The 23,808-nt window shown below is 28.3% G+C and overlaps 1 protein-coding gene across 1 annotated transcript in view; it reads left to right on the forward strand.

The window, feature by feature from the left end:
• Positions 1–8,184: 8,184 nt before the first annotated feature.
• The window catches only part of LOC129959532 (brain tumor protein-like), a 53,524-nt gene continuing 37,900 nt past the window's right edge, over positions 8,185–23,808 (forward strand). Inside the window, exon 1 of the mRNA XM_056072409.1 lies at positions 8,185–8,450. The gene's annotated coding sequence lies outside the window, so the exon portion shown is untranslated. The remainder of the gene's footprint in view (positions 8,451–23,808) is intronic.

The following is a 23,808-nucleotide window of genomic DNA, read 5'->3' on the forward strand; positions in this document are numbered from 1 at the left end:
GTTCACAGAAATAAAATACAAGCAGAAAGAATACATTTCAACCATTAAAAATGTTCATACAAACTAGTATATAAAATCTTGTTAATTCTTTCTTGAGAGGTTATGAAATGTAGAAATTCTAAATTCTGTTCATACTGAAGTCAATTTTCGAATAATTACAAAATTATAAATATTGACGTGTTGTCTGTAATTTACTTTAATAATTTATACTGATTCATGTGATTACGATTAATTTCAGTGTGAAACTTGGGTTCATACAATGTATGCTGATATAAATATGAAAATTAAAAAAAAAAGCATTTTATTTTGCGATTACCAGCTCCTTTAGTTGATTGGGTAACCTTTCATAAAATATTTATCACTTTTAAAAATATTTCTTAAAAATTAGATTACAGTATTTGAAATATAAATAAACTATGTAACAATTCCATTAATTTTTTGAAAGATTAAAATTACTTCTGTTCATGTTCATAAAAAAAAAAAAATGCTTAAATGGTCTAGGTAAGGAAGTTTTAACCTATTTCTGATCCATAATGAGAGTTTGTCAAGGCAATTTTCGGCTATGCCATCCAAGACCGTCAAGCCACTTCGATGGAAACTAGAGGGCAACTTGTCTATATCTCAGTTCCTTATCAAAACAAGTCTATAATCATTGTTTAAGTCTGGAAATCAACCTTTTCGTCAGTAAATACAATATATAATATACTGTCTCGTTTCTTTTTGTTTCATAGCACATAACCGACGAAACTACTATAATTGCTTAATTTTATACAATTTTGATTTAATAAGAATGGAAAAACCGAAAACAAAATAATAATAAAAAAAAACTCTTTAAAAATATGTTTTTAATAGTTCTAAAATGTAATTTAAAAATATTTTAAGGTCAAAGCAAAAATTGTAATGTGAAGCACTTAAAACTGAAATGATATAATATGGATATTAAGAACAAAAAAAAAATAATTATTAAACATTCTTTAAAAATTAAAATATGCTATGAATGTCATCAAAATTCTAATTTAGCATTTGTATGCCTTAGCACCAAGAAGAATTTATTACGTTCCTGCTACCCTCTAAAGTGAGGTAAATTGGGACTAAAAGATTTTTTTTTCGCAATAACTTTTGAACAAATCACTGCTCAAATTTTTTCACCATCTTAAGATGTAAGAAATTAGCTTTTTATTGCAATGGATTTCATTTCTAAACGTCTATTTCTCCAATTTCAATTAGGTTTTTAAAATGAATTTAAACATATTTTATAGCATTTTTTCCCCGTTAAAAATTTAGATATTTTACTGTCTTAATTACATCTGTCACTTAAGTGCTTTGCCAATGTTGAAATTTTCTTTGGACATTTTAATTTTGCTTTTGTTACATAGCTTTTTTAGTCATGTTCATCATGTAATACCTTTTGACCAATGTTTTAAAAGTTGTTGTAATTGTCTTAATTTTGTCTCATAATTTATTTAAAATTTAAAAAAGCCCAATCAGAATGATATAAGCCGCCTTTGTTATTGGTTTTTAACTTGAGTTCATTAAACAGAATTCTATTTTAAAAAATGAACAGTTTAAATATTTTCAAATGGATGTTTGTTTATATGTTCGTTGGCATTCCCAAAATTGATGCTGTATCCTACTTCGCGAGTTATCCAAATTTTGAACTGCTGGAATTCTGCTTCAGTAGCAGTTGATATCAAAACGCCTAATTATTGCTATTAAACATTTTATTGTTGCAATCCTTCTCTTACCGAATTCATCCCATTAATTCTACCTTTACGGCCGAATCTTCTATAATCCGTCAAACCATTGATGACCTTTTAGTTCAAAGAGATACTGTTTCTGATGGGTAGTTTATCCTTCAATCCTTGAAAAGTTAATCAAATGACCGAGAATAACTAATTAAATCTTATTTAGAGCAAAAATAAACCAAAAGATCATATTAATTTGAACTTCAGGACATTCAATATTTCTTGGAATAAAAAGGCGGTTCTGCCGCAAAAATGGTCACGGAGTTGAACCAGTATGTTGAAAGGATTGCAGTTGAAGATATTATCATCAAAATATGTCCCAAATTTATCAAAATAGAAGAATCAAGAAACTTTAGGGGATAGTCCTTCCATTTTATTCCTTCACCTATGGCTTAAAAATAAGAGATGACGTAATAACAAATGTTATTACCTGGATGGTTATCTTTACAGACTTACTAAATAAATTTGAACTGGATGACAACCCTTATTGACATTCCTGCTACTATGAAAAGGACGACAATAATCATATTTCCTTGAGCTATTTGAAATATAATGAAGCTATAGAACAAACCTAATCTTAATCACAAATTAATATTGTTTGTCAGAAGTTTTCTCCAAAAAGGTTTTTTAAAAAGTCATCTGCAAATTCTTCGAGCATTGAAGATTTTTGACGTATATTAATTTTGATTAGTCATTAATGCATCTTTTTTTTTTCTTTTTTTTTTGTCAAAGATCCTAATTAGTAAATTTCTTTTAAAAAGTGAAATTATTGAAAATCGGAGTCAAAGAGTCAAATTGCCTTCTCCATATATTATTAATGTCTTAAATTAAAATTTAATCTCTTAAAAACACTACTATGAACCTCATATGGCCAATTATATGTAGCTAAATTATAGAGGAGACTCAAATTTTTGCATACATGCGTCAAACGCTGACACTGAAATCATTTTTTATACCGATTTAAATATAGGGTACAGGGGATAGAGCTTAAATAGCTAATTACGATGATTTACAGCATAAGATCTACTGTAAATTTTTGAAAAACTTTAATGGCTAGATCAAGTCTTGAATGTGAAGCATTTTGAAACTGATAAAATAAAATAAAAACTTATATCAAAAATTGCACAATTGATTGCATGAAATGTTTCCAAGTACATTTAACACGTTCGCTGGCACGACTCGAACTTGTTTAGACCGTTTAATTAGATACCTTCCTTGTTATCACTTACTAGTAGAAAAGAGATGGATGGTTTAGTGAAATTAAACAGAAGGTGAGTCATGAGTCAGTCAACGTGTTAATTGTATTAAAGAAAAATGAATACACAAATAAGAGAAGAAAAACTAGTGAATCAAAATTTTATTTTGGAACGTACTTGTACAATGAAGATATTAACGTACAATGAAGATATTAACAATTACAGTACATTTATAACATCGGTCTGAGATCGATGAAATACATTTTGGAGTCGGTGGTAGTAGGCGATGAACCGACTTCTTGTACCTTCATCAAGCCTCGACCACCAGACAATTTTTATGGCATATCCAACTAAACCCAAAAGTATTATTACTGGGATGATAAGAAGCACGTAAATGCTCCAGAGCACGGCTCGCAAGATGCCGTACATGAGCGCAGTGACGGCTGTGGAAATAATTAAGGCCAGCAATGTGTACTTTGCGTAGCAACAGCAACTAGTTTCTTGATTCCCGTTTCGCACGTTTCCTCTAAAAGATAAAAAGAACATTGCATTACAAATGAAGAGACGCGCAAATAATTTAATTAAAAAATGAATTTGGCAACATTTTTCTTGCTGTTTTTAACGCTGATCTTATAATGGAACATGGTTAATTCGAAGCTGACAGAAAAAAAAAAAAATTATTTAACCAAAAACTGAATTAAGAGAAACTGGAGCTAAAATTGAATGCAGCAAGGATAACCATAATTTTAAATTAAAAAAAAATACACAGAAATTAAACAGGAAAGATTTTTAAGCTCGCAGCTTTAATGGATAATGTAAATTAATAAATAGATATTTATTAAAAAATTTAATTCTATTAATTTATGAAATATAAATTTTTAATTATTACAAATGAAAAGTATACAACATTCTGAATGCAAGAATTGTCCTATAAAATTTAAAAATGAAAAGCGCACTTCAAATCTGGAATATTCAGTTTTTTAAAGTGTGAAATTCTTCATTCTTTTTTAAATATATAAAATTAATGAATGAAGGGCCTTACAAAATTATTCGCTTGTTTTTTTGTCATTAGACTCATAACACGAACATTTTTAGCTAGTAAAAGCAATTTAGTTTTACAATTTTAAGATGCTTTGAGTGAGGATGTAACAGGTATATTAAGCAGAACGTTTAATGTCTAAATTTCCCAGTTAGAAATTTGACTTGTGTGATGAAATTTTATTTACAGCAATTTTCAATGGATCCTAGTTGCAAATAGTACTATTTTCATGATGATTCCATTGTAGCTTTTTGTACCGTGGAAACAAAGTGCTGCTCAACAAATGTTTTGTGCATTTTAAGCCAAAGAATATATTTGTAAATTATCGGCATATGGTCATAAATTTGTTGGTATCTGACAATGAAAAATATCTCCTCTTTATAGTTGTTTGCCTCTATCTTTAAATTTATAAATGTTGACATGACAACTACAAGAATTGTAACAAGTGTACTAACTCACCGTTGATCGGGAACATCCTCAATTCGTCTTAATGGAGCGCGGTTAATCGGCGCGATTCGACCGCGCTCCACTCTTTCCAAGTTTACTACTTGTAATTGTTGCAGTCCCTCACCGGCGGCTTCTTCAATTCGATTATTGGGGGGAGCAACAGGCCTTAAAGCGTTATTTTCAGGATTTTCCATTTGATACTGTTTGAAAAAGAAGAAAAAACAAATTATCTATACAGACATTTGTGTAGTATAATATGTATATAAAATGAATAGCATATAATAAGACTACAATGTTATTTCTTTTCTTTGACATAGAAACCATTTTATTTTTGAAAATGTATCATCACTTGCTAGTATGCCGAAACAAATAATTCCAACATATTTTTCTATTGAGAAGGATTATCTTTTGTTAGGAAATTCTTTCAAAGAAAACTCGTATTTAACAAAGTATTTTTTCTGCCTCCTTGAAATAGTTACCCCACATTTATTAATCTTGGGACATCGTTTAGAATTTTCTGCTTCGTTGATGGAAGGTCAGGGGTTCGATGCCTGATTCCACCCCAAAAAACCCGTGTACGTGGATTATGTTGATGACAGCTCTGGTGTCGCTCTCGTCACCGTCTCTTACAATCTCATCACGGTTCAAAAGTAAGAAGTTTGTCAGAAGTGACTTTTCTGTAGCGTCAATGCGAAATTAGTTCCTCTAGATTAATTTCGTTGCCAGCCTGTAGCTCACAATAAATGTCTCCCAATAAAAGCGTTTTGTTTCAATTAGTTATTATTATTACTTAAAAGCTGTTTTTCTATATTGAAAATATTTTCAGTAATGTCATTCTTGTTAAATGATAATATAGCTATTTTAAGGCACTTGATTTATTTGCCTCTAAATTGGAACGTGCAGTATTTAATGAAATTTTGCATCATTCTTAAAAAAAAAAAATGAACTTATCAAAAGGTAAGTTTTTGACTGCTTTATTTTTTTTTCTTTTTTTTTTCTGAACAGTCAGTAATTTTTGAGAAGCTATGAGATTTCAAAAATTAGCCGGTATTACAAATCCCATTTTAAATAAAAAATAAAATTGCAAACACAAGGTTTTTTTTTTTCCCCTGTATTGTAATATTTCATATAGAAATATTAGGGATATGAAAATACTTCCAGCCCAAACAACACCGGGTATACCACCTAGTTATTAACCCTTTGCTTTGAAAAGTAATTTGATGCATGATTATTAACAGAATATAAAAACTCATTTCATTGTTAAGAGGTATAAAATACAAGGTGCAATTTAATTTTTTAAACTTCACCCTGTCTTTTTCTTACAACACTAATATATAATTCTAGAAACTTTTTCGGTCACGTTTCAGTTGGTGACCATGAATCGCCTCTCGAGTGCAAAGGGTTAATAGCTTTATAAAAATGGTTGTTAATTTTGTACATTTTGCAAATCATCCGTTAAGATGAAGAATGACGATATACATCTATTGCAAAATTGAAGTGTTTCCATTCCCACGTCTCTTTTCGATTGGAAGGATTTCAGCCATCCATATATTAGATATGAAACTACGAATTAGTACAATTATTAAAACAATTAGTACAATTATTTTAATAAAAATATAAAAGTACAAAATTTATTTAATAATTATTATAAACTGTTAAACAAAATTTTAATTATTCAATAGATTTTGAGGGAAATGCTTCCCCAGTTGTTTATCTAATTTGATTTACAAAAATTGAAAAAAATTATAATGATTGTCCTATTTAAAGTTTCGTGCCACAGCTTAACAAATTCTGATATATAGTACATATATGTATGTATGGATATTGAATGTCCAGAATTAAAAATGTTTCGAAATATGCCGGATTTTGATTTTAAACAAAATAAATCTTCATCGTAGGCAAAGAGAAGTGGTATGCAAATTTTATAAAAAGTGCTCATTTTATTTCGTGAAATGATATAATTACTTAAGTCGTAAGCATCATAAATTCTTGAATATTATTTGAAAATTCTCGCATACTACTACTATAAGGCACATTAGTAATAATTATAATCACCTTTGTAAACAATAGTTGCGATCAGGTGCTCTGTTATCTGCAATTATTGTTAAAGATATAAATATTTCTTGAACAGACCAATTCTTGTCTAATTTCGAGAATTTTTTTTATTTGTTAGACGAATATTCAGAAAGAAACAAGTATAATTACGATACCTGAAAACAACATTTGATGTGTTTCTTTAAATAATCGCAACAACTTAAAACTTAGATATACGCAATTTTAAACTAGAGTATATCTTCGTATAGTAATATCTTGGAATTTCAGATAGAAAGGCTTTCGTTTGAGAAATCTTGCCATTTCAATTTAGCTACCAAAAAATGTTAGAATTCTTAAGTGAGTAAAGGTTTTCCGTAATTTTCCGAATTTCTACCAAGGAAGTTGCAACATTTGTTTATAATTTTAAAATAATTGTTTGATTTAATCTAACAATTATGTACATATGACTTATCTAAATTTTCATTTGTATAATTATGACTAAATTCCTTCAGATTGTCATTTTTGACGCAGCATGCAAATGACTGCGATAAAATTCCCAGTCTTTTCTTTTTCCGAACACGGTTGTCCCGAACACCGATCATACTGATTCAGTTATAGAATACGTTAAATAAGACCAAACAGATGAAAAAACACAAACGTTACAGTCCTTATTAAGGAACAAAAATTACACTTCACAGCAGTGTCCAACAACCTTTCAAAAAATTGGAAAGAAATTCAGTCTTGGAAAACCAATTTGAATTCCCTTTTTGGATCCAGATCAAACCTTCCCATGACAGTTTACTAATGAACAAAACTTATGTTCCACTCCAGTAATATATCCCCAGTTTAAAGAAAGTCGTTTTGAGCAATTCCTTTCGAAGCGCAATTATGTGACCTCAATTGAAGCATTAAGATATAAATGCCAACACATCTAGAAAATATACACTTTTCTCGATAAAAATAAGAGTAACTGAAAACGGAGCAATAACGAGTAATTCACATACAATCCCCCCCCCCTCTCAAACTGACGCGAGTACCCAAAAAAGTATCCTGAATAATTAAATACCCAATTGCTGAAGCATGAAATGCAGTTAGATTTCAAATAAGCTTCTTTTGTAAATAAATGAGTTAATTACAACATTTTAAGTTTGACACACAATTTTAAAAAAGTTATTCCACAATAAGTAGTAAATCCCTCCCCCCCCCGCAAATTTTTTTAATAAATTTAAACTGTTCATAGATGTTGTTTGGCAACAGAAAAGTGTAATAAATTATTAAAACTTATGATTTCAAGAGGAAGTTAATATTGTATAACTGAGTGTGCGCAAATGAGAAAATAGATCCAAGACAACAGAAATAAAATTTAAGATATTTTTATTGCTAGAAAGTAATATATCACTTCATTTATGTGTTAATAGAATTTTTTATAATTAATTCGAGCATGGATTTATATTAATTTCTTTTATATGCACCCCTCCTTCCCAATTTGAATTAGTATATTGTGAATTATTTTTAACGAATATAATCAAATTTCAGGGTTATTAAATTTTTGCGGAAAAACAACTCTGATATAAAGTATCGCAAAGTAAACTCTTAACATCACTTCAAATTTCAACACGAATTAAAGTTAGTGCGCAAGCGCAGTTGCCGAGTAACTGCTTCCCTCCTCTATTCGCAAAGGTTCTGCCATTTTACTCTTCATTTGAACACTGTATCATTACGCCCGAAAGATAGTTCGATTTCTAAGTTACGGAAAGTTTAATTATGGTTAACATTCTGCTTGTTATTCTCCAAAGAAAGTTTGTTGAACTTAAATATAATTTTCAAAACTTTGTTTATTTAAAATTCTAAGTCATCGAAAGCATACCTGGCGGTTGAATACTGAGTAAAATTATACGTTTGTTAACTAATACAAAAGTAGAAGGGGAGCCGTTCTCCATCAACTGCCCTTCAACTTTTCCTGGACGTGAAAAATTTCCTGCGTAAAAGGTAATTATACTTAAATTTAGTTTGATCTATGGATTCAACTTTCTATTTATTGTTAAACATTTCATGGTATTTTTTTTTAAACTGGTATTTAAATTTAAAATGAATGAATAAATAAAAATCAATTATTCGATCTGATTTCTGCTTTCACATTTTCTAAAGGAATGAGTAGTTTTATTTTATTTTTGAGTTTTTTGATAATTTTAAATAATTGGAATTCATTTTAATAAATAGAAGCGAGCTGCGATTTATTTTAGTTTAGTTAACAGATAGTTTGTTTCATTTGTAATGTTTTGAGTGTGTTGTGTTTATATTTTTATTGGCTGAGCTTATTAATCGGGATTTTTTTTTTATAAATCTTCAAGATGTTTCTGTACGAAACAGGATTGGCTATCAGTTTTTCTGTTCGTCATTCTTTACCAGGAAATAAAAGCCAAACGGTTTATTGAATAATTTATGCCTTTAGATATCATCCTACTTATTAAGCTTATAGATTTGTATTTTACAAATTATATTTGTGATGAAATCATTAGTCGAAGCAAATTTTTATGGTAAAAAAATATACACTAATCACGTTTTTCAGTTTAACTGCATTTCTAATTCATCTCATTGCTTTTACTTAAATACTTGAAAAATATTCTTGCAAGTTCCTTTGCTGGCCCATCAATTTCAAAAAATGAAGCAAGTTATACGATTTAATCTTAAGTTTTAGTAAATAATTTAATGAAGTTTGCTCTTGACTATAAATTTGAAATATTCTGTATCTACTGTAAAGTACAAACTTAATGGTACTTTAAATCATAGAGGAAAAATAAATTTCTAATGGACCCCTTTTTCTTAAAATAATAATAATTTGTCTGATTAAAAAATAATGAATCACTTAAATGATACAATTTTAAGTTCTAAAAACAAATGTCAATGAATTTTAACATTTAAATTTTTACACCATTTTATAAGAAATTTCAGATAATTTTTTATGTGAATACTTAAAATATCTTGAATTCAAACATTTAAAAGGAGGGGAATTTATTTGAAAATAATTGTAAAAGATAAAATTTTATTTTTCTTGAATGATTTCATCCTTATTAATTTGTTTTACTTCAGATATGTTTTATTAATAAGTTTTTTGTTATATGATTGAGGTAGATGGAAATTAACTTTATTTTTTTTGAATTTCAATCAAATGAAATGTTTAGTTCTGTTAAATTTGGAATATGAATGAGTTTTCATTTTGTTAAAAATTTATATTTATTAAGACTTCATAAACTCTACTGATTTAAAATTCAGTTGTTTCTATATTTTTAACAAGTAGAGCATAAAAAAAATATATGAAGCAAATAATTAGAATCATAAAATGGAAAGATAGAAACTATGCAAGAGCAATTAAAATGAATCTTAAGTTTAGCACTGTATGTAATAACAGGAATTTACAGTTAAGAAAGAATTAAACCTATTATTTTACTATATCCCCATTATATCTGTAATCAGTGATTATTTAACAAGAATTTTTTTGTCTATTCATTAATGAAAAATTTACATGTCTAATCATTAACTTGCATTGAATAAGTCTTTTGTTCTCCACTGTGAATTCTTAGCTTGTTTTAAAGAATGTGAAAAAGAATTAGTTTAGAAGTTTTAAAGAATAACTAGTGTTATGTACATTTACATTCGGAATAGAAGAATTATTTATGACTAAGAATAAAATAAATTATTTCTTACTTGTTATTGCCCAAGATAATTAAATTTGTTTTAAACTATGCTCATGGTTATCTTTATAAAGGTACGATTGAAGGTTTCAAATATTTACTTCTGAAGTCAGTATTTTATATCTGTTCCTTCTAGAAGACTTCTAGACACTAATTTTATATTTCTATTAAAATTGTTTACTTTAGAATGATGGTACTTAAGGAGATAAAGTAAAATTTGATTTTTCAATCTCATTTAATAATTTATATACAAATAAGAATTCAGATTTTAGTAAAATTATTTAAAATCTGAGAACATCTTATTACAAATATATTAAAAATAATTTAATATCAAAATTATCCAGTAAGGAAAATTTAAAAATATTTGATCAAAAGGAATAACATATAAGGAAGATATTTTCCTTTGGTAGTACAATTGGATTGTATTTTTACAAGGAATCCAAAATTACTAATGTAGACAGTAAAGTTAAATGATTCATTATAATTGTGTAATACTTAACTTTTTACATAAGACATTTTTGTATCTGTTAATTTATTGTCAAGTGTTTGGAACTTGGGAAAATATTTAAGTATATCTAAAAAAAAAAAAAAAAAAAAAAAAAGACTGCATATAAAGACATCTTAAAGCATTGTTTAAATTTCTTCTGTGACATATATATCATAATTATAAAAATACAAAATCATGGCTAATTTATAAAGATTTAAAAATAGAATATTCAGCTTAGCTATTTTGTCTAGCTTTCATTTAAAATTATTTTTCCTCAGATTATTTCAAAAATTTTTTTCTATACTTAGTCTAAATAAGCCTTTCAAAAATACAAATTTCATTCTTATTTGATTTAATATTATCCAATAAAATGAATATAGATTTATTAAAAGGTGTAGTTTTTTCCTTTATTCTCATTGTAATACTTTTTTGTTGTAGTAGAATGGCTTAATTTTGGAATTAAAAGAAAATTTAATTTTTTTTTCTACTTATAAAATTTTATGTTAAATGCAACTATTTTATTTTTTGGAAAAAAAAATTAATAGGGAATCTAAAGATAAACTATAATTTAATTGAAAGTTTTTCTAATATAATTATGTAAAATTTTTCCGTTTATCCACTTGGATTTTATTACATAAGACTTCTCTATATCTAAACATATTTCTGGAAAAATAAGACTCTTAAACAACTTGTGAAGTTGCAGGAAATAAAGATTATACATTTTGAAAAACTAAAAACTGCAAAACAAAAACAAAGTTTTCATGAGAGAAATGGTGGGATCAAAAATATCTGTGTGTGTTTACTTGTTGACTTTAGATTATGGCCTGGTTTTTAAGAAGGCAATTTTAGCAGAGAAAAAGAAATGTACTTTCTGTATTTTCAAATTATTGAAAGATAGAATCTGAGGTTAGTGTCACCTTTGATGCATTTACAAAAGTTTCTGTTTATATAAGTTAATTCTGCTTATATAAGTTAAAACAATATAAGACCAGATTTTTCTCTTAAAATTCATTAATATTTTTTCTTATAATTATTTGTATAACTTCTAATAAATACAGACTGAATTTATGATACAAGTTAATGTTGCCTTTTTTTGGGGGGGGGGGCAATTAGCTTTTAGAAAGAAACTGTGCTGGAAGACCCTAGACAAAAGCTTTATTATAAAGTATTTATACCTGTGAATACAATAATCTATATAGTTATAAACTAGATAAACAGACTTAGACTTCATACATGATAAATAAGAGTATTATTTTTACTAAAACTATTAAATAAATTCTATCTGACAATATTATTTATATTCATCATTGAATCAAAAGAGCAATCAGTGAATAGTTATAATATATTTCATTCTCTATATGATTCATGCAAAACATTTTGGTAGATATATATCAAACTGAAAGCAAATACTAGATGAATTAATAATTTTAAATTTTTGCAGTAAAATTAAAGTTGTAATAAATGTATGTTATTATGGCAATAGCTCCTGCAATGAGAATTTATCTTGTACAATGACAATTATCCCCCACACCCACAGTTTTAAAACAAGCAATTTCGCATTGAAAAAGCTGAGGTGAAACTAGGACTATATTTATACATCGTATCTGATTTAATCTTTTGTAAAGGGAATTTTGGCACTTGTATGTTTTAGGAACTTTAGTTAATAAATTATAGAAATAACCATAATAACCAGTATAAATGAAAATTAATGTCTAAAATTTTTTTTGGAATTGGATAGTGAATTATATACAGTGAGTCAAATGAAAGTAAACACCCATGATCAATTTAGAAAATGTATTTCAAATATATTATTGACCTTTATTAAGTATATATAAAATTATTAACTTATTTAAGCAGAATCGAACAATTTGTAAACTTTCAATTAAAGTAAAATACATAAAGAAATGAACCTACGATCATCAGATTTTATGTGTAAAAAAAAAAGTAAACATTCATAACTCTTTCTACTTCAAATGTTTTAATTTTTATAGATATCATCTTTTTTTTTTTATGATCTTGATATAAGATAAAGTCTTATATTCTGTCTGAATTTATGTAAATATCTCAAAAAAATAATAGAGATTTTGCAATAGGAAAACAAAAGCACTAGAAACGAAAGAAATTGTTAATAAATTTGAAGGAAAATGGTAAATTCTTATATGAAATAGGAAAAATTGTTGAAAGAAGCTACTGCACAACGATAAAAAATTTTGTAACAAATATTCTAAACGCAAACAATGAAGAAAACGAATATTCCAAATACAGATAGATTAAAGATTTTCACTGAACAGGGAGACCAAGACAACTTAGATGCAGTACTGAGGGCAATAGTACAAGAAGTCAGTTAATCCAGCTGCAAGTGCTTTTAAAATATCTCGAAACATTTTGCAATGATTAGTGAAGACGGTAAGAGCAAACACTATAAGGAGGATTCATAAATATGGGTTACATAGCAAGATTCAACGCAAGAATCCATTCACCACAAAATCGAACCAGAAAAAGTGCCTGCTGTTTGCCAAAAAGTTCCTTACTAAGAATTTAGATTTTTGATTTGGTGATGAGAAAAAAAATTGAATTGTTTGACACACAGAAGCTTCCAAAAATATGGAGACCAAAGAAGGAAGAATCTAGTAATCAGTATTCAGTTAAGACAAACATGGGGGTGGATCCGGTATGATCGGATATGACCCATATCCATCAATTGGATAGACTGGAATCGTCATGCATGTGAACACTTTATCATAAATGAATTTTGATATTGTAATTGACATCAACTTTGTAAATTTCGACTTCAGCAGAATATTAGAAAGAAATCCAAAATCCTTACTTGATTCTCTGTGTTATATAAGGTTAAGCACAAAGCATGCAGTATTGTGTGAATATCCAAGAAAATGTGTGGAAAGTATTCCTACTGTCTTGAACATATAATGTACAATCTTTGAAAAATATCTTTTTGCAGCACTAATGGATTTTGCATTTACTACTAAATGTCTTACAAGGCAAGTACGAGGTGAGGAATTGAGTTCAAGATGAGATATACTAAAATGGTAGTATACATTTAAAATGTTCCGTCATGAAAATATTCAAGCGCAATAACTAGCCAATTTCGAGAAAATGGACCTCAAATTTTTAGCTCGGCTTATATACCAATTAAGAGTCGCCACTACTGAGACCCAAATAGAATTGTGGATAAAGCGCTGACATAACATTCACGATACCCAAAAAGTAATTATAATGTTTTTTACTATGCAACATTACTTAATTGAAACCATCGTTAGATTGTTAATTTTCAATGATACTTATTTTTGTATGCAAAAATAATTTTATTTTCTCTTAATACCTGAATTATAATTTTTTTAAAAACTAAAGATATGAATGTGTTTTTCTTTAGAAAAAAATATTTAAATAAAATTAATATTTTAATTAATCTCTCTTTTATCAATCAAAGATAAATGTTCTCATAATAAATCACTCTCGATAAATGTTCATTCACCTGATACTGGAATCAGAATTTTATATTTAAGCAGGAAAAATAATTTTTTGAAGGTAAATGAATTTTGTTTTCTAATCGGGTCCTTTCAGATTTATCTTGTGGATAATCAATTATTGATCAGTTGTGCAAGATATCAAAATATACCCATCTTGTTTCAAATCTTTTTACGATAATTATCATTCTGTTTCTTGTATGTAATAAAAAATTGAATGAAATATTTTTATAATGTCAGAAATTTTATTAACAATGATCGCCATTTAAGCTATGTTTGCAATTATTTTTCCTGCTTAAAATTTTGTTACTTTTTTGACCAGCAGAAAATGACACACAAGACTCGGGAACCTAATTTCACTTTAGCCTACCATAACTAACAACAACATAATGTTAGTAGAAAGTGTTAATCCAACAAATCAGAGACTCATTTAACTTATTTCATTATGTTTTGCTAATTAATATTGGAAATACTATACCTATATAAAATGTAATGCATGATTGAGTTTTAAAATGCAAAGGCTTGTATTGAAAAACTTTTGGACAAATATTTTGAGAAATTTATGTAAAAATAGGAGTTATTGAAAGTTGAAATTAATTTAGATGAGATTTTTATTGAATAATTTGCATTTAGATAGGTTTAAAATAGATAACAAAATAGTTGATTATTGATCTATTATGTAGATAAAAATTTAGTTCAAGAGGCATGTTTTAAAACAGCTTGTTTTATAAAATTGCACCACCTCCAATTTTTTATTAGCTTTTAAATTTAAATGAAATTTCTCTCTCTCTCTCTTTTTTTTTTTAGTTTTGTACTATTTTTCACTAGTGTTGACTTCTTAGAATTTTACAGAAACTATTATTTTTGGGGAAAAAATGAAAATAAAACTAAGATATTTGAATGGCTGCAGCTATCAAATATCTCATCAGCTGTTAGCAAAGAATTCTGAAGGTAGGTCATTTTCCACTACATAATAGTTTAAGAAAAATGCCAAATGGTGAAACCCTGCTTTGCAGCTGCTTAATGTATTCAAAAACCTACGACTCGGTACTTTGCTTTAGTTGTATACTATTTTCTGAAAGAAGAGGAAATGAAAAGTCTATATGATTTATAGATGGCTATAGTGATTGGAGATAGCTGGCAAATGTAATTCAAGATTAAGAGCATTCGACACTTTAATTCGTTTATTGCTGGGAAAGAATTACTAAAATGACGAAATTTAAGTTTGCCTATTGATACAACAAATCAAGTTACTATGAATAAAGAAACGGAACAATTAAACTTACTATTTCAAAGAATTGTAAATATGATTCTATTTTTAACATGTAATAATCTTCCACTTCAAGATACCCATGAAATAATAGGAATCCCTAATAATTGAAATTTAAGTTAATCGAATTATTAAGTAAATATGACTCTGTGCATAACATAATAGATATCATATAAACAGTATAAAAGATATCATATAAACAATGTAAAAAAATTCAAAAAATAGAACTGCATAATTTAGCACATAGATCACAAGAACAAACTAGTCCTGCATTAGAAAATGAAGTTCTTGACAAAATCAAAGATGATACAAAAGTAGCCATGCATTACAATATCTAAATGGATTGTAATTTTGATATTTCCCATAAGGGACAAAGCAAGTCATTATTATTGATACAAATTTTGAAAAAAAGACTAACTATAAATGAGTCATTTATAGGATTTGTTGAAGTAACTGATGTAACTCAAGAAGGACTAGTAAAAACTCTATTGAAAAGAATAAGTGAAATTGTTTTAGACATCATGAATTGTATAGGACATACATACGACAACGGTTGCAACATGAAAGGAAAATATAAAGGATGTACAATCTAAAATAATTGCTCTAAACCCTAATGCAATTTATGTGCCTTGCCTATCACATTTTTTAAATTTATTAATTTGTGATGCTTCTCCCAGTAGTATATATTGTAATTTTTTTTTCTTTGGATATTGCTACATTTATAATTTTCTGCATATACAAAAAGATAAAATTCTACAAAAACATTTAAAAAATTGCTCTTAAGCCATTATGCGACACTCTTTGGGAAGCAAAATAGATTTGGTTAAAGCAATGTGCACTCAATTGGAACAAACTTGTAATGCCCTAGAAGTATTTATTGATGCAAATACTGATAATGCAGCAGCAGCCAAAGCTAAATATCTGTTGGTTTTAATGTAAGAAATGCTATTTATTTTATGTTTAATTGGTTGGCAATATTGCCCAAAATTAACACTATCAATAAATTATTTCGAGCAAAAACAGTTGTTCTTGATTGATTTAATTTAATTTAGTCAATAAAATTAAATCTAATTTAACTTATTAAACTTATTAAGACTTAAGATTATATTCCAAAATGGCAGGAGATGAAGTTACAGAAAACCCAGTAGAGGGAGATGTTATTTTTTAAATTGCAATTGATACTATTGTTGTACAGATTGAAGATAGATTTAAAAGTACTTCAAATCAATTCTAACTCTTAAAAAGCAGCTGTCTTTTAAAAAAAAACATTTGGGTGATTAATGATATAACTATTGTGTTTAAGATGAAAATTCTTTCACTTACTAATTTTTTTCATAATAAAAAAATAACTAATTGTTACAAAATCTTCACTAAAACTATATCTATAAAACTAAAATTCATTGAATATTATCATAAAGACATTTCAGATATTTCATTGAATATTATCATTAAAGGCTTGCATTAAATATAAGTATTTAAAATGAAATTGGATTATATAGCATAATTTACTCAAAATATGTCCATCCATATTATTCTATTACTTCCATTCTCTAATTGCTATTCAATCTTTTTATCATTCCAGTTTAAAAATTAAGATTTTCAAATTAAAAATATTTTTTTTATTAAATAACCAATAAATTAAATAACCAAAATTCTAGAATTATAAAATGAGATGAGAATGTAAAAGCAACTTCATATCTGTATTACGTAATGCGCACAACTCAAAATTATTAAAATTTCATAACATTTAAATTAATATTTTATTCTTAAAATACTTCTAAGTTTTTATCCATTGAGAATAAGACTCACTTGTGAAAATGTAAATTCAAATCAGACTTTTAATGCCTGATTGATTTCTGTCTTTAAGAAGGGGAAAATACATGAAATGTATCTAATGAGCTGTGAAATCAGAAATTTGATATTTAACTTTTATCTGTAGCAATTTTTTAATGAAACCCAATTTTAAAGCTGCTGAAGTGCTGTTAAGAATGGGCTTAGTAATTTGGGAATTTGGTCATATGACAAAACTACTTAACCTGATGCTCCAGAATATGTGACTGTGTCCATAAATATACCAAATGCCTATTTCAATGTTAATATTCTATATTGCAATTATACTACAGATTCTTAGAAAATTACAAAATTGTGGATTTTGCAAAAAAAAGGGGAGGGGGGATAAATTGGATTAGTACAACTCAATTTGACAAAACATTTAAAACTGCAATATCTAAATTTTTAGAAATAAGAATTTGATTCAGTAAAAACGTCACTATCGAGCTGATGGAGGAAATGCTCATGCTTAAATGCCGCAAGCAACAAAATTTATAACAACATTACATATAGTAATTATTTATATTATTTCAAATAATATTTAAAGATGTAATTTATATCGATTTCTAAGTACCTAAAAGACGTATGAAAGAAACGGAATTTCATAAACCGAAATTCGGTACCTATTACTGAAGCTTTATGAGCAAGAAATTTAAAATATGCAATAAATTCCAATGAAATTTTAAATATGTAATAAATTCTAATGAAATTTTAAATATGCAACCATTTATGTTAGTTCAGTTAACATTCAATAATCTAATTCATGCTAATAACGCTTATTTCAGTTACTTATCATAAGTAATTAATTATCATAAGTAACGGCTTTTAATTTCCATCTTTAACTTGGTGAATCATTAGAAAAAAAATCCCTAGAATTCGTCAACAATAGAATAAACAGCCTCAACATTTAGTAAATTAAAAACATGGCTTCTAAGAATGTTCAATAGACTCATGTGTTACAAAACAATAGCATAAACTAAATTCTTTTGATAGCATAAATAAAGTCAATGCACTTTAAAATTCTAAATGAACTTACCAGCAACAACGTTCGAACCTAAAGCAAAATATATATAAAAATTTAACTAATAATTGCTTTCAGTAAGCGTTAAAGACAAATTCAAAATGGCGATAAACCGTTATTCGCCGGAAATTATAATAACAATATCGATAATATTTTGATAAAAAAATAATTTTAATAAAAAATTATTTTTACAAAAGTATATTATTTAACATGTTAAAAATTTCCTTTTTGAACGTAAATGACGGTAAAAATATCATCTAGCGCTTTTTGTGAGCAATTTCGGTGTAATTTTAATTAATTTATCTTTTGGAAGTTCATTGTTTCACCCTCGACCCCTTGACTTGGAGGCGTCTTAATTTGACAGGTGATCTATTTTATATGAAGTTGGTGGTGATATGCGTTTCCGGTTTCCTATTGTGGTTACGTCACTCTTTTGATTATGATGAACAAACATTCAAATGATTTGGGGGAAAATTTGTATTAGTATTTGAAAAATCTTTCAGATGATTTTTATTTTGTAAAGAATTGTTTTATATTTCCCATTAGTTGGTGACAAAGCGGGAACTTTTTTCAGTGATGAATGATTTAATAATAAAGTTTTTAATAAAAGGTTTTGATTTTAATAATTTTTATAATTAATTTTAACAATGCATTATGAAGATTTATTCATGCATTCTAATAATTGATGTTAAAAAAATTTTGAATTCTGAAATTTAAATTTTTAGGAAGTTGCATAAAATGGAATCGAAACCGAAAACGCGTTTAATCATCGTGCATCCCGTTTAATAATGTGAACAGTGGTGTAAGTGACATGAGGATAAGAAGAGTATTAATGTCTCATTTGCCACTATTGAAGTGGCGAAAGGAAAATATAAAAACATTTACTTAAAATTTTTAAAATATCAAACATTTACTTCGTTTTAAAATCAAATATGATGAGTGGGACAAAAAAATTTTTTATCCTGACCTCCACTTATCCTGATTACGCCACTGGTGCATGAAAAAATTATTGTATGATATATTATCGTGATATTAATCTTAACGACTAATTATTTGATCAGAGTGTGTTGGGAAGTGACTGGCTACAAAGCGTTTAACTTTTTAAAGGAGTATTTGTGTGGTAGTGGAGCATCAAAAAATTAAAAACCTCGTGCTAGTTTAAAAACTTTTTTCATTTTTGTAATTCCCTTTTGGAACCCCCTCCCCTTTTCTTTCTTTTTTCATTTTTTTTTCTTTTAACTCGTATTATATCTTTCTAAAAAAAATTTCAAAATGCTAGTTTCTTTCAATATCTGAATCAAAGGATACAAGGGCGCTGATAAAATAGCCGAAAATTGCAAAATTATCCGACTCTAACTAATTTTGAAATATTTCACAGAATAAATGTTTTAAAATTGATTATTATTTTGTGTAAGGCTTTCCCTTATCTGGCCTTAGCATTTGAAAAATAAGACTTGACTACATTTTCGCTTATGGGAACAAGCTGAGAATTTTTTTCCCTAGGTCCTTCTTTAATTTGCGACTGGAGGGTCTTAAATTGATCTCATTCATCAAAATATCAACTGAGTATGTGGATCATTGTTGTAACGTCTTGTTGGTCTTATGTCCTGGCGTTGTAATCGAAGTTTATTCTATTCCTACATGCAGCTATCGGTCAAAATTGAGAGTTCCGTCACCTGGATCTGATGTCATTCTGTTTCAGCTTATGCTGTGCTGCGTTTCTTCACCAAATAAGGCAAAAAATGAGCAGTTTTTGTACAGAAGTTACTTTTAAATTATGTCTTCATTCTCCATAAATATAAAATACTTGTATGAAGCGCAAAAAATGTAATCAAATTTCTTTTGTAAATAACTTTTTTATTGAATTATAAATTAAATTTTTTAATAGTAGGTTAATATTTAGTTTTGGTTTTTCCGTAGGTTGGGTTAATACCCTTAGTTTCCAAAATTTTAAATTTAACTTACCTACCCTCCCCCTTCTTAAAGAAAATTGTGTACGAATTGAACAAAATTGGGTAAAATATTAGAAAGTATATTTTTCAGAAATTAATATTTAAAGACTAAATCCGAATTAGGCAACGTTTTTTTGTATAAATAAAATTAAAGAACGGGAAAGTGAATTTAAGGATATATAAAAAAAATCTAATAAAGATTTGAATAAAAGGTATGCATTGGATTCCATTTCTGATATTACCCAGTACTAACCGCAATCGAGCTCACTGATTAATTTATACCATCATTCTAATTGTCTCTAGTGGCATTTGTCATTACATTTTCATTTCTACGTTCTCGCATGCGAAATATACAAAGAGAAAATATTGTAATCATTTTAAAAAATTCAAACTCGAAATTTTAACGAATCTCTGCAGTTCAGACATTCTAGAGTTAAAAAAAAACGCACACACACATTTCGTTTATGAATGTAACTCAAAATCCCTCGGGTTAGATCAATGAAATTGGACATATACAGTATACAAAATTTGAACGAAATTTTTTAACTACCAGTTGCTAAGAACTAAGTCATAAAATTTGGTACATAATTTTAGGGTTTAAAATGTAGATATGTATTAAATTTGGAACCATAACCCGCAATGAGTTGACAGTCTGTCTTTACATTCACATGCATGTGAAATACTGCGATTTAATTAAATGTAAAATTTCTTTTATATTTTTTACTAAAACTGCGATTCTGTATCAAATTTTGGTTTCAATAAGTCGTCAAAAAGGCATCCAAAATGTATACTGGATTGTCTTCACTATACTATGAAGTACAAAACGCTCATATGTGGGAATCTGAAAATACAGGGTGTGGCACAAAAACTCGGACTAAGTTATTACATCATAGAAGATAATTAATTTTTTTTTTTAAATTTTTGTTCATTTCTTTTTGTCTACCACTTCAGTTGTAATATGTTTTATAATATATCTTTTAGTTTATGTATTGATTTTTGGCCTTTTTACAATGCCAACCAAAAGATATGCTATTTTAAAGTTGGAAAACGAACAGTATGAAGTCACTCATTTGCTTAATGTGCCTCGGCAAACAGTATCTGATGCAATCTATCGTTTCAAAAAGCTTGGCAATAATGGTAAAAGTCCAGGAAGTGAACTTAAAACGTATGGTGAATACTTTCAGTAGCCATAGGTTATCAAAAAGCGAGATCAATGAAATTCGAAGGTTTCCATGAGAAATATCACTCGTGAACTGGAAATAAAGGACCGATCAGAGCAACGAATGGCAAAATCAGAGCTTGGACTGAAGCCTTACCAGAAAGTTTAGCTTCTCACTGAAGAAAACAAACTCGTGCGGCTCGAAAGACGCCGAAAGCTTTTGAAACGGGCCGCATGTCAGAACTGAGAAATTCCTTTTCACTAATGAGAAGTTCTTTACCGTCCAAAATTTCCTAGAACTATAGGATCAAAAACTCCTAGAACTATAGGATCTGGTCTGTAGACGCACCAAGCACTTCAGCAGTTGGTGAGCATCGCAAAAATCCAAAGTCGGTCATGGTCTGAGGCGGAATTTGCGAAAGCTGCAAAACATCTCTGGTTTTTGTGGATGAGGGAGCTAAAAAAATTCAAAAAGTCCATATTTAGAATTTTTCATTCAGTCAGTATGTCAAAATTTTTGCAATGCTTCCAAATTGGGCAATTTGAAAAACTTACTTTTTAATCTGGCTGTAATTAAGATATTTTAGTTAATGTTGATGCCAGTGGATGTGGTTTTTTCGAAACTTTCTCACAACCTCCCTAATAAAAGTGTTACCCCCTCCCTCCCGCATAAAAATAGGGGTATTTGGGCAAGATCATAAATAGCCACTAGTGCTCAGATTTTTATTTTTCGAATCTTGCGCATGAGCATTTTGTACTTCGTAGTTTTGTGATGAAAACTGTATAGGCATTTTGGATACCCTTTTCTCGGTCAATCGGAACCGAAATTGGACTCGGATCTACTGTTTTGGTAAATCTAAATTGTTGAATTTTTGAGTTATCACTTTTACATGCTTGCGAATGTCCAGACCAACAGATAGATGGAACTCATTTACGGACTTGGTTTCAAAGTTTTATTCGGATGTACATTTTAGATGCTAAAACGGTATTGAAATTTATCACCTTGCTCTTTGCATTGTGTATTTATTGCGTTCCTGTACTCGCGGACAGACAAACTTTCTGTGAATCCATGTCCTTAAAAATTTAGTTGGAGTCAGCTTAAAGGCAACACATAAATTTCAAGGCGTTTTGAGTGTCCGTATTCAGACAAATATTCCAAAAATGAGTTTTTCGGCCTCGGGGTGGTCGGAAACGAGATTATTTATCAAAATCTCGAGTCCGAATTTTTAGACGTGCATGATACTTTCTCTTCTTACTTCTTCGTATGCAAGAAAGTGAAATTTCTCTGCTAATACGTTAGAGCAGTTTTTAATAGTTTTCGATTTGTCCGCGACGTCGATGCATTCTGGATAAATCTACCGCAGGCCTATTTGGCCAACAATATCTGCACGCTCTCTAACCCTTTCCCTCCCCCATTTGGTATGATACTAGAAATTGGAGGGGGGAGTGCAGGATCATTTGTTGTCTTTTTAATTTTTATCCAGTTCTGAAACGAAGAATTTAATTCATTTGTCCAGTTTGATACAAAGTAAACTGAACTTTTTTTTTTGCCCCCTCCTCAAGTAAATTCAAATTTAAAGTTAAAAAAAGAAAAGTTCTATCTTCAAATTAAACTCTTGAATCTCTTTGAGCCCTTTATTAAACGAATTTAAATAATTATATTTAATTTAAAAGAATTTTGTCTTGCATTTATGTAGTTCCACTGATGTGTCATGACAGTATGGGGTACGAGTGGAGATATTATGGGTTTCAGACTCGATTCTACAGAATATTTTTGTATTTTATACTGGTCAGGTGCATGCAGACTTTTTCCTGTTGGTGTGATCTAGAAGTTTAGAAAACCTTGGTGTGATCTAGAAGTTTAGAAAACCTTGGTGTGATCTAGAAGTTTAGAAAACCTTGGTGTGATCTAGAAGTTTGGAAAGGGGAGTGTATGCTCATATGTTGTCCTCTAATTATCTGTTCAAAATTATAAGGTTCGTCGGGAAATAATTGTTAGCCGTTTAACTTTAAAACGAAGCATTTCTCTTAAGGTATCTGACGGTGTTTGGAGTTTTTAACAATAACGTAAATGTTAATTTTTAACTCCATATGTTTCAAAACTTTGAAAATATTGTAAAAGGAAGCTTTCAAAATATATAAAAATCAGCTTTACGGCTAACAGTCATAGGCAAAACTGTAATCTAAACATGCATAAAACCTTGCGGGAGTGCATTTTTATGATGGTTATCTGTGACATTCTCTAAAGTATTTCATGTAATTCAAAGAATAATTTTGAGGTATAGCTGACAAAGTTATTAAACTAGCAATTTTTATAAAATTGCTTTTTATTTATACTTAAAAGTGTTACTTATATTCAGTATTGACCTTTGTTTTATATTTTCCTCTAAAAACTAACTACAGAGAACAGTCAGATTTCAGACCGTTTTCTTCAAAAATATCGTTTTCCAG

Source organism: Argiope bruennichi, chromosome X1 (assembly GCF_947563725.1).
Source record: "Argiope bruennichi chromosome X1, qqArgBrue1.1, whole genome shotgun sequence".
In the NCBI taxonomy this organism is placed as follows: Eukaryota; Metazoa; Arthropoda; class Arachnida; order Araneae; family Araneidae; genus Argiope; species Argiope bruennichi.